The sequence below is a fragment of the Amborella trichopoda genome, chromosome 10 (genome assembly GCF_054954075.1).
Source record: "Amborella trichopoda isolate Santa Cruz 75 chromosome 10, AtrichopodaSantaCruz75HAP2 v2.0, whole genome shotgun sequence".
Lineage (NCBI taxonomy): Eukaryota > Viridiplantae > Streptophyta > Magnoliopsida > Amborellales > Amborellaceae > Amborella > Amborella trichopoda.
The window spans coordinates 3,001,361-3,012,492 of NC_142345.1; the positions used below are offsets into that span (position 1 = coordinate 3,001,361).

The 11,132-nt window shown below is 33.0% G+C and overlaps 1 long non-coding RNA gene across 1 annotated transcript; it reads right to left on the reverse strand.

Moving 5' to 3' along the window:
* Positions 1-9,617: 9,617 nt before the first annotated feature.
* On the reverse strand, positions 9,618-10,670 carry LOC148780004 (uncharacterized). The gene is made up of 2 exons (XR_016043120.1): positions 10,538-10,670; positions 9,618-10,112 (listed from the first exon to the last, which is right to left on the reverse strand). It is a non-coding gene; the product is annotated as an uncharacterized LOC148780004 (long non-coding RNA).
* Between the last annotated feature and the right edge of the window lie 462 nt (positions 10,671-11,132).

Below are 11,132 nucleotides of genomic sequence, written 5' to 3' on the forward strand. Positions count from 1 at the left end.
TCGAGGGTTAGAGAAGTAACTCTATGCTAACTTTCATTAGCATAATGGATTTCAATTTGTCGTGCCCACAGATGTAGCCCTTATGGGATAAAAAATATAAAATCTGTGTGTTTTTTAATATCTATGTTTCGTACTTTGTTTCTCATACTTTATTCAACCCATCAGGTTTAGAGCTTCTGCGCACAACAAGTTGGTATCAGAGCTCAGATAGGGGTTGTTTATAAGGTGGTAAAGGTTTTGAATGTAAGGTTCCAGTTAAAGAAATTGATGGCAAATATTATTTTTCAGTAAGAATGATGAAAGAATTTATTGGGCAAAAGATGATGAATTCGTAAAACTATCCGTTGAATGTTAGCAGGGTAAAAAGATGATCTTGTTATCAAGGTGGAGATTATTGGATTTGGTGTTATCCAAAATCACCGACATAAGAAAATCCCATATTATGTGGAATTGAAATTGATATTGATAAGTTTCTTAGAAGAAATGGAAATGCAAAAAGATTAGGATTCTTCCATATATTCTCTTGGTTTTTGAGATAAATGTAACATCTATAGAAAATCCAAAATTCTTATAAACCTATATAAAATAAGGAAGATAGACTATTTTTGGGGCTGCAAACCTAATTTTTTAGATCCATGAGTTTGGAAGTCCAATATTTGTATCTCTAGAGTTTCAAATCCTCAATCCACCTCCAATATGGCCTTATGTCAGTGCCTGAGTAATGGCCATCCCACAACCTTATTTTTTCAATACCCAGACTTAGTAGGGTACTAGGCGACTTCCTGCCAAGTCCATGGCGAGTCATCTGGTAACCATTTTTGAAGTGGAAAAACAGTAAGCAAATGGAGTTCTTTTTTTTATTATTATTATTTTTTATTTTTTTTTTATTTATTTAATTTTTTTTGGGTTCAATAGTCAATTTCTTACCCCCACATTGAGCAAAAGTTTCATTTGGGAGATTTTGTATTTAAAAATCTCATTGTTTTTTATCCCTAAAATCAAATCCATCTTTCATAATATATCACTAGTCAATTAAATCATCTGAAATTTTATCTAAAATGTTGGTATTGGAGCTCAATTAGGGCGTGTTTGTTTGACTTAATTTGTTAAAAGTTCTGCATTTGACGCGCAATAATTTTTATTTCTTTAAGAGAGATATCTTCCAACAAAGTTTCTACTTTTTTGTTAAAATATGAAAGTTAAAGTTCCTAGGGGTAGGGACTTAATCTTTCATAATGTTTTTGTCATTATTCAATCTTCACTATTAACTATTTACAACTTAATATATTATACAATATTTTTTTTATATATTAAATAATATATTTATTATATAAGATTAATAAATAAATAATAATTTATATAAATACTAGAATATATTATATTATATATTAGATAATATCAGCATAATATAAAAGAAAAATATACAATGAGGCCAATTATCTTTGGTACAAGGTAGTCACAATTGATCTTGACCATTGAATGTGAAATTAGAAGGTTATATTTATTCCATTGAGCAAGCTCAAGCTTCAAAAGAAATTTTTTCAAACTTTGTGACATACCCAAGCTATCAAATTCCGTATCGGATGGTTATAAGTACTTGCGACCTCCGTATATTAAAGGTAAATGGTCCCATTGTATGCAATCCCTAATATTTATAATATTAGTATTATTAATATCATATAATATAATTTTATTATAACATAATATTATATAATATCTGCGTTTATAGTATTATAGTATATAGTTATAATTATTTTATTCATGTAATTTTTATTTTATATATATATATATATATATATATATATATATATATATATTCTTTTATATTATATATAATATATATGGGAAAAGTTTGCATAGAGCCTATTCTCTAAACAATCAAATTATAGCCTTCATCAAAAATTTCACTAGCAGAAGTTGTTTTGATGCTCAAATATCTTCAAATTAATCGTCTCGACCTCAATATGCATGGACTTGAGAAAAGAAATGGATTTTAATTTTTGTAAATAGTGCATCCTGTAATGCAACTTTTTACCTTTTTTTGAAGTTTTAACATTTATAATTTAAGATGAAAATATATTTTAAGGTTAGTAAAAAATTTCTAATATTGAAGCCACATTTCTTGACACTATTTGAAGGTAGACTCAAATTTGATTGTTTAGAGCCTCGGCTTTATACAAACCGCACCCTATAAATATATATATGGAAAAAGCTTGGGTGAGCTCACTAGCTCACAGATTAGTATATATATATATATATATATATATATATATATGAAAAACGCTTGGGTGAGCCCATTTGATGCTCATGCTTTTTTTATTTTCTACCATTGACTTAAATTTTAAGAAATAACTAAACATATATGATTTCTTTTTCAGCATATAAACCCATTCTTTTCTTAAAAAATCATAAATAACAGTGACAAAATATACAGCACCGCCCCATAGAAACAATAGGTGATTCGCATGTGTCTAAATGACTCAATTCCAAAATATCCGTACTTCTAGCGGTGGATAAAGAAAATCACAATTTGTTCTGCTTTCCATATGACCCAAAAGAGCTCTTGAGAGCAACCAAAAGACTCTCTCTCCAGAAGTGGAAACTTAACTAACCCAAAATCTCAAAGGAATACCTCATCTTGGAGGTTATGTCTCTCTCTCTTGGAGACACATCCAATTCTTCGAGATCGCTTCCCATAACCCCCAAAGGGTGACCCTCAAAAGGATGGGTAGAAGAAAATGAGTGTCGTGATTTAGCTCTCACAAAACCTAACAAACATAAGGTTTTTTTTAGTATTTTTTGTTTTTTTTAAACCAATAGACCATCTCAACCCCCCTTGTTGATCAATCCAACTACAATTGAACCCTTTTAGCACCAAAAATCATTATTTTGATTAAAAGTTACATTTGGGCGAGATTTTTTATAAAAATCTCTCATCGTTTTTAAGCACTTCTCACAATGCCTCTCTAACTTCTCAACTAATTCATCTAAAATTTTATTCAGAATATAGGTCCTGGAGCTGACTAATAAAGCCGTATAATAATTTTTTGCATCGAAAACCAAAATTAAGAGTCCAAGACAACAAATTCTAACGGATTTTCTAACCCAAAATTGAAAATCTCTCTCTCATTGTTTAGCCAGCTGCATTCAAATTTGTCACCAGTTTCCTATGACATTGATCTACGAAGCCCTAACATTTCACTCAAATCGAAACAAGCAGTCTCCTAAGATCTATTTTTGGTTCTTTGAGCCATGTTTTGGAAATTTTATTCTCGAAGTGTTATATTATATTATATATTAGATAATATCAGCATAATATAAAAGAAAAATATACAATGAGACTAATTATCTTTGGTACAAGGTAGTCACAATTGATCTTGACCATTGAATGTGAAATTAGATGGCTATATTATTCCATTGAGCAAGCTCAAGCTTCAAAAGAAATTTTGTCAAACTTTGTGACATACCCAAGCTAACAAATTCCATATCGGATGGTTATAAGTACTTGTGTTAGTAAATTGTCTCATTGTATGCAATCCCTAATATATATAATATTAGTATTATTAATATTATATAATATAATATTATTATAACATAATATTATATAATATCTTATTTTATAGTATTATATTATATTATATATTACATAGTTATATTTATTTTATTCATGTAATTTTTATTATATAGTATATATTCTTTTATATTATATATAATATATATGGGAAAAGTTTGCATACAGCTTAGGCTCTAAACAATCAAATTAGAGCCTTCCTCAAAAATTTCACTAGCAGAAGTTGTTTTGATGCTCAAATATCTTCAAATTGATCGTCTCGACCTCAAGGTGCATGGATTTGAGAAAAAAAATGGATTTTAATTTTTGGAAATATCGCAAATTGTAATGCAATTTTTAACCTGTTTTTGAAGTTTTAACTTTTATAATTAAAAATGAAAATATATTTTAAGGTTGGTAAAAAATTTCTAATATTGAAACCACATTTCTTGACACTATTTGAAGGTAGGCTCAAATTTGATTGTTTAGAGCCTCGGCTCTATACATCGCACCATACATATATATATGGAAAAGTCTTCTCAGTGCTTATAGGCGAAAATGAAGAGTGATTTCGCCTACCCTCATCACCGTCAAAAATTCATTGTACAGTACCGATTGTCCGGTATTGTTTCATCTACAAATCAGAATTACCCGAAATTTTGAGCATATGTACATCTTAGTGATGCTCACCTAATAAAAATATAAAATAAAAAATTAACGAAAAATAAGTTGACCAAAATACCTCCGAAACATTTTGAGGGTATTTTTATCAATTTAGTTCATGTAAAATATTTTTTTGACATTTTTCATAGACTCATTTATTGTTTATGAACACACATTCCAAATTTTAGGTCAATCTAATTTGTAGAAAAAAAAAAAATTAAACACTACCGGACAACCGTGACAATACGATGAACTTTGACGGTGATGAAGGTAGGCGAAATCATTGTTCATTTTTTCCTATATGGACGACACTATAAAATGCCTATAGGCGAAAATGAACCGTGATTTTTTTCTACCTTCATCTTCGTCCAAAGTTTATCGTACGGTCACGATTGTCTGATAGTGTTTTATTGTTCATTTTTTTTCTACAAATCAGAATGATCTGAAATTTGGAGAGTGCGTACATCTTAGTGAGTCGCACCTAATAAAAATATATAAAAAAATAATTCGTGAAAACAAAATTAACCAAAATACCTATAAAACGTTTCGGTGGTATTTTGGCCAATTTGTTTCATGTTGATATTTTTCATAGATTCATCTATTTTTTGTGAACAAGCAAGCCAAATTTCATATTATTTCGGTTTCTAGAAAAAAATAAAAAATAAAACACTACCGAACAATCGTGACTGTTCGATTAACTTTGGACGGTGATGAGGGTAGAAGAAATCACTATTCATTTTCGCCTACATGCATTTTGTAGTATCTTCATATATATATATATATATATATATATGGAGTGGATTCTGTATGCCTACTCGCGGACCGCTACAGTAAACGTCAATGGCCGAGATTGAATCTGAATCGATCTGACGATCACGGATGTTTAGTAGTGTTTGAATTTTAACTTAAGAATAGGAGATGCGTAGGGATAATTAGGTGGGCATATTTAGTGTGTGAATTGATATTGATCAATTGGTTGGTTAGTTTACGAGTGTAAATAAGATAAGATTAAATCTGAGGAGAATTTAGCTTTTCAACAATAGGAAAGCTTTGGATAAAACTTGACTTTGGATAAAACGTTGCTATGAAGCAAATCATTTTAGTACGTGACGTCAAGAGATAGGGATGAGAAAGAAAATAGGTTAAGAGAGAGAAAATAGGGAGGAGAGATAAAATATGAAGGTGTTTATATTCTTTTTAATCTATTTAAAGGGGGATATCCCTTCATTGTAAATCAATAAATGAGTTAATAAAATGGTCTTGTGAAGAGATTTAGTCTGATGGAGAGATTGTTTTGGGGTAGATTCCCTTGCAGACCTTTAACAGAGGGTATATTCTCTCACAATTTCTTGTTTTTATTGTTATTTTTTCTTGTGTTATTTTCTCCCTGCATCAATGGCCTTCGCCCCGTAAACAGCTATGAACACAAATAGCATAAGATACACTCTAAACCCACCCATCCTATTTCCTCACACACACAAATACAAAGAGAGAGAGAGTGTGATAGGATAGTATAATTTGGATTTTTGTGTTGGAGGGTTGGGGTTTATATAGGGAAGGGAGGAAGCGGTTGGGTGGCTTTGCCTTTGTTTCATGCAAAGCATGTAGAATATGTGGATGTGTGAGTTTTGATCATTTCGACCTCGAGATCTGTGGATGTTAAGATATATATATATATATATATATATATATATATATATATATATATATATATATATATATATATATATATATATATATATATATATATATATATATATATATATATATATATATATATATATATATCTTAAAATCTATGTGTAGTTCACATCTACATTTACACATAAAACAAGTTATGTCATACAACATTATTAAAACATCTAAAAAATAAAAATAATTAAATTTTAATACTCCAAAAACCGTTACTTTGTGAATCTGAATTTTTTTCATCAAAATTTCTTATAGATCAATCCAAGACTTTTTCGCTTCCTGGCATTGAGACGCTTGCCAACCATGAATATAGAACCATGGCTTCAACTGCCAGTGAACTTTTCTGGACCAATCTTAGTTGGGATTCTCAAAAACATAAGCTATGGACATGTACTGCGACAACAAAAGTGCCATACACATTGCCTCTAATAAAGTCTTCCATCGACCCTGAGGTTGGGGAGATTTCGCTATCTCCGGGTGGAGGAGCGTACCTTCAGTTCCGAAAAAAAGGTCATTTTTTTCATCGCCCGGGAAGTCCATTATTCCTAACCGAGCTCACAAGTGAATGAGATATGGAGATGGCGATTGAGGTTGCAGTTCCCATTCTTAGGGAATTCCAAGATCATGGTGGATCCACAAAGGTTTCCAATGGAATAGCAAAGTTCACAGATCTAATGCAATAAGGTTTACGGCTACACAGACCATTGATGATACTTCCAAAAATCACCCGAACTACTTGATGGTACTTGACACAAAGATAGGGGTTGGATGTGACCGTCAGACCTGAACTCATGGGACGAGCAGCAACGTCTTATAGCAACTTGAACTGCCAGCTCCGGCCGCCTCTCGAGATGCTCCTATTATAAACTCCCCAGTACCCACCACTATGTAACAGCTGGACATGAACTCTCATATACCTCACGCCAACACCTCCACTACGGGGATCTACTACTTGGAGCTTGAGGAACGACTCGCCAGCCCTCGTACTATGATACAGCTCTGAACTACTAGTAACGAGTTGGTGGAGTAGTTGAAACGCTGCTACTACTTACTACTTGGACGACTAGGCCTCCCACGCCTCTCGAGCAACAACCCTGACTAGGCAACATGCTGGTGGGCCTACTATATACTGCCAGTCGCCTATGGCAACTTGATGGGTTGCTACTACTACCCTATGCGTAACATCTACGGATGCAGCTACTATACTATGATACCAGCTTGGGATCTCTACTACTTGACCAAACAACAATGGACGGTAAGTTGGACGATCAAACAGTACATATACAGACACCCGACGAGCTCCTACTACTAGTGAATGGTGAACTCAATATTACACTATTGAAATTAGCATCTACTACTGGCTACTACCTGCCTACTATAACAAGTGTGAACTGGGTTGCGCTACCTATCATATATAGCAACATAGGGAGGTCGGGACTGGGTACTAGCTAGGGAGAGCTCGACTAGTGGACCTGAACATGCGCATCTCAGTCTAACGAGGGATAATGGGAGGGGCGAGAAAAGAAGAGCCACTAGCAGTATTATACGATCTTAGTCGAAGCCGGTCAACGACGAAGCAAGAACAACGAGACAGCTGACCCGCACAAACACAACAAAAGTGGATGAGGCTAGAGAGAAAGAGCATCGTAACAATATGGAAAAAAGCAACAAAGTATTAGCTAATTATTAATTCAAAATATAATACCCTTATTATGTGATAATTGAAAAGAGTCATAATCATTCATAAAAAATACAAGCTTTCAAAATTAATAAAAGTCAATTGCTGACACATGATAAGGTACAATCTAATGCATGCTATTAATGATAAAAGAGATGGACCATTAGAAATCTGATATGACACAAGCTAAAATTAGAATGGACAAGATTAGTTGAAGAAGAGATGGTATATTTATGGTTGTTTCTTTGTTTTTTATCACCACGGCGATTTCGCCATCATCTCTTCGCTTTAATCCTAGGATGAGTTTTTAATTACCTCTTTGTTAGTTTTGTCATTTCGGGATTTGTCAAGATCTAAAATATTTTGGTTTAGAGATACATAATTTAATGTGTGAATGCTTCCCTTTTTTGTTTAGAGAAAGATAATTTATTGTGTAAATTAATATGTTCGTAAAACCAGCCGATCTAACTGGTAACCATGTGGTTAGATCGAAACCGGCCCGTGGCCGATTCCAGTTTTGGGCGATTTTGGTGATCAACCGATATTTTAAACTTTAGATACAATACTAGTTCAACTTGATAATAGATGTATTAGAATTCAAATTCATGTCGTCATTGATTCACCACCGGAATCGAATTTAAAGCAAGTCCTTTATTGTTAGACACATTAACAAATAAACCATATACTATTTAGTAGACAAAAAGAAGGGCCTATATTATACATAACTTAAGTTTTTCTTCATTTTATTTTTAAAAAAAGAGTTGATCAAGATGATTTTTTTAATACTATTTTAATATTATTTACATTAAAATAGAAACTAATTTTTTTTTTGTCAATGATACTTTTATATTTTCCCATCTTTTTCAAAAAAATTTAAAAATACCCTTAAGAACAAATCAATTCATTAAAATCCAGTTTTTTCATTAATTTTCTACTTCATTTGAATGTGTTTTGTTTTAATCGCATTCTTTATATACTTTTCATATTTTAATAGATTTTTTTTTTGTATCTTTTTTATTTTTTTAACATTTTTTTTATCACACGGGACTTGACCTGTTAGAACGGTTGAATCTTGACCGGTTAAAGCAGTTGAATCGACCGGTTTAACGGTTAGGTTGGTTAAATGGCTTCCGAGCCCATATTTAGTTAATCGTTCCGGATCGATTTTGTGAACACTGGTATGAATGCTTCCATGAGTCCAACATTTAAAGAACATTTAAAGATGTGTTGTTTCATTGCATGGGAAATTGGGTGCATGAAGGTTGCATGCAAGCAAGTTACAATATGGGAAATGGGGCTAAGGGTTAATCCAGTCATTTATTTGCTTGGTTTGGGATATTTGGGTCATTTTTAAGCTCATGCAAGTGGGAATTTATAAATGGACCATTACTGTAACAATTAGCCAGGTTTCTTGATAATTTGATAATGAAAAGGAAAGCTTCCTTCTCCTCCTTGGTGTAGAGAGAAAGAAAGGGAGTTCCCATCCTTGTGTAATGCGAGTACCATGAGTTAGAGGGCCATCTACTTGATGTACTAGCAAGAATTAGGGGTTGAAAACTGTTCTCTCTCTATTCTCTTGATCGAGATCAATTAAGACAGGTCGTTGTCCCACAATCAGCATCAGATCTATACTTTTTGGTGCTGGTTTTGCACCAAACAATTGGATATGTTATAAATGAGCTTGCCATGTTCAAATTCAGGTCCTTTCTTGGATAGTTTGAATAATTATAAAACAATAAATTTTTGTGAAGTAATCGCCGACAATGTTTGCATAGCCAAATATACTCAATGCATCAAATTTTATTAGCTAATAAAAGTTATAAATTAGCAATTAAGAAAAATAGTTAATCTTCGGCCTCACGGCAAGGTATGTAACGCCCAAAAATGCTCATATATAGGAGTTAAGGTATGGAAGCAATTGATCACTTTCCTTGCGCATCCGAAGTCAAACAGGTCCATCCATTTAGATAGGGCGTAAAAAAGGCTGTATAAAGAAACACCAAATCATACCTTATTAATCGATCATGGTTTTCATTATCGCTAACACCATTTTATTAATTATGTAAAAAAACAAATAAACTTCTAATCTTGTTGAAAAAAAGGGTAAAGCCCTGTCCTCTCCACTGCATTATCCAAAAAAAACAAATAAACATTAGAAATGATTCTTCCCCATATATCCATGGACAAACAGTGCCCAGAAGCCAAGTGAAGAGTCACATTTTTATTTATGCGGGTCATACACGATGATGACCCTTCCATTTATGTAAGTAGGTTTTAGATAATTAGTTGATGGGCCTTCACTTTCAAATTCATCTAGCCCTTTAACAGCAAAGCCTGAAGCCGGACAATTTGGTGGGGAATAGTTGTAGGTATCCTTGCATAGACATTTGTTGGAGTTGGAATCCCCTTCGGTGCAATCACATTTTTTGCACCAGATGGGACAGCTGTCCCACACGTCCTAGCAGTGACAAATTGGGGGACATGACCTGGTGCAGATGCCCCTATTGCAGCATGGGCTGCAAGTGTGAACTGCCACCACCACCCAAAAAAAAAAAAAAAAAACAAAGAAAAAGAATAAAGGTTTAAAAAAATATCGTGAGTGGAGTACTAAGAAATAATAAAGCTATGCACCATAGAAAGCCTAGTAATATATTGTTTGGTCGCAGTCATTGTTTAGTCGATCGATGCCGAAACGGAATACCATTTCGTGGAAAATGCCATTCGATGGTGCACCGTTTGCATCATCCGTAAAAGGGGTTGAGACCCCTTATTCATAAATTATCAGGATTAATGGTAAAATACTGTAAAAACAATTTATCCATTGTTTGCAGGCTATAAATACTTTGTATTCCAGCACCAAAACTAAATTACCATATTTGAAAAATAAGAATCCCTATTTTCTGTTTTTCCTATCTCCCGAAAGGAGAACTTTCTACCTGCTTATGAAAACTTACCAAAGTTGGGATTGGTTTCCATGCCCTTCGCCCCGTAGTCACAAACACCAATGAACACAAATAGAAGCATCACAACAACTCTAAACCCACCCATTCTGTTTCCTCACACACACACACAAGAAACAGGGTTTGCAACTTTGTATTGGAGGGTTGGGCCTTTATATATTGAGGGAGGACGCGTAGGGTGCCTTTCCCATTGTTTTTGTTTTTTTTTTTTTTGCAAGGCTTGTGCGTGGTTAGGTTCAATGAATGCCAATGCCATTTATCTTTCATTATTGTTGTTATATATATATAAATAAAGGGTAAGATTTCTATGTTTCTTCTACAACATAGAAGTTCTATCATCCCTTTTATCCAACCGTCTATTCTGAATGGAAGGTTAAGATTGCCCCATTTATAAGTTACGTAATTTTTTTTTTTTAACAAAATTACCCCTTCGGTCTGAAGATTTCAACCTCGAATCGAAACTTAAGATTTTCTTTTTTAAAAAAAAACGTGGTTAAAAAATTCTATCATCAGACCGCAACTTTAAGTATTTTTAAAAAAAGAAGCAGCGAAAAGCGGTTCGGGGATAACATCTTCGGACTATTTCTTT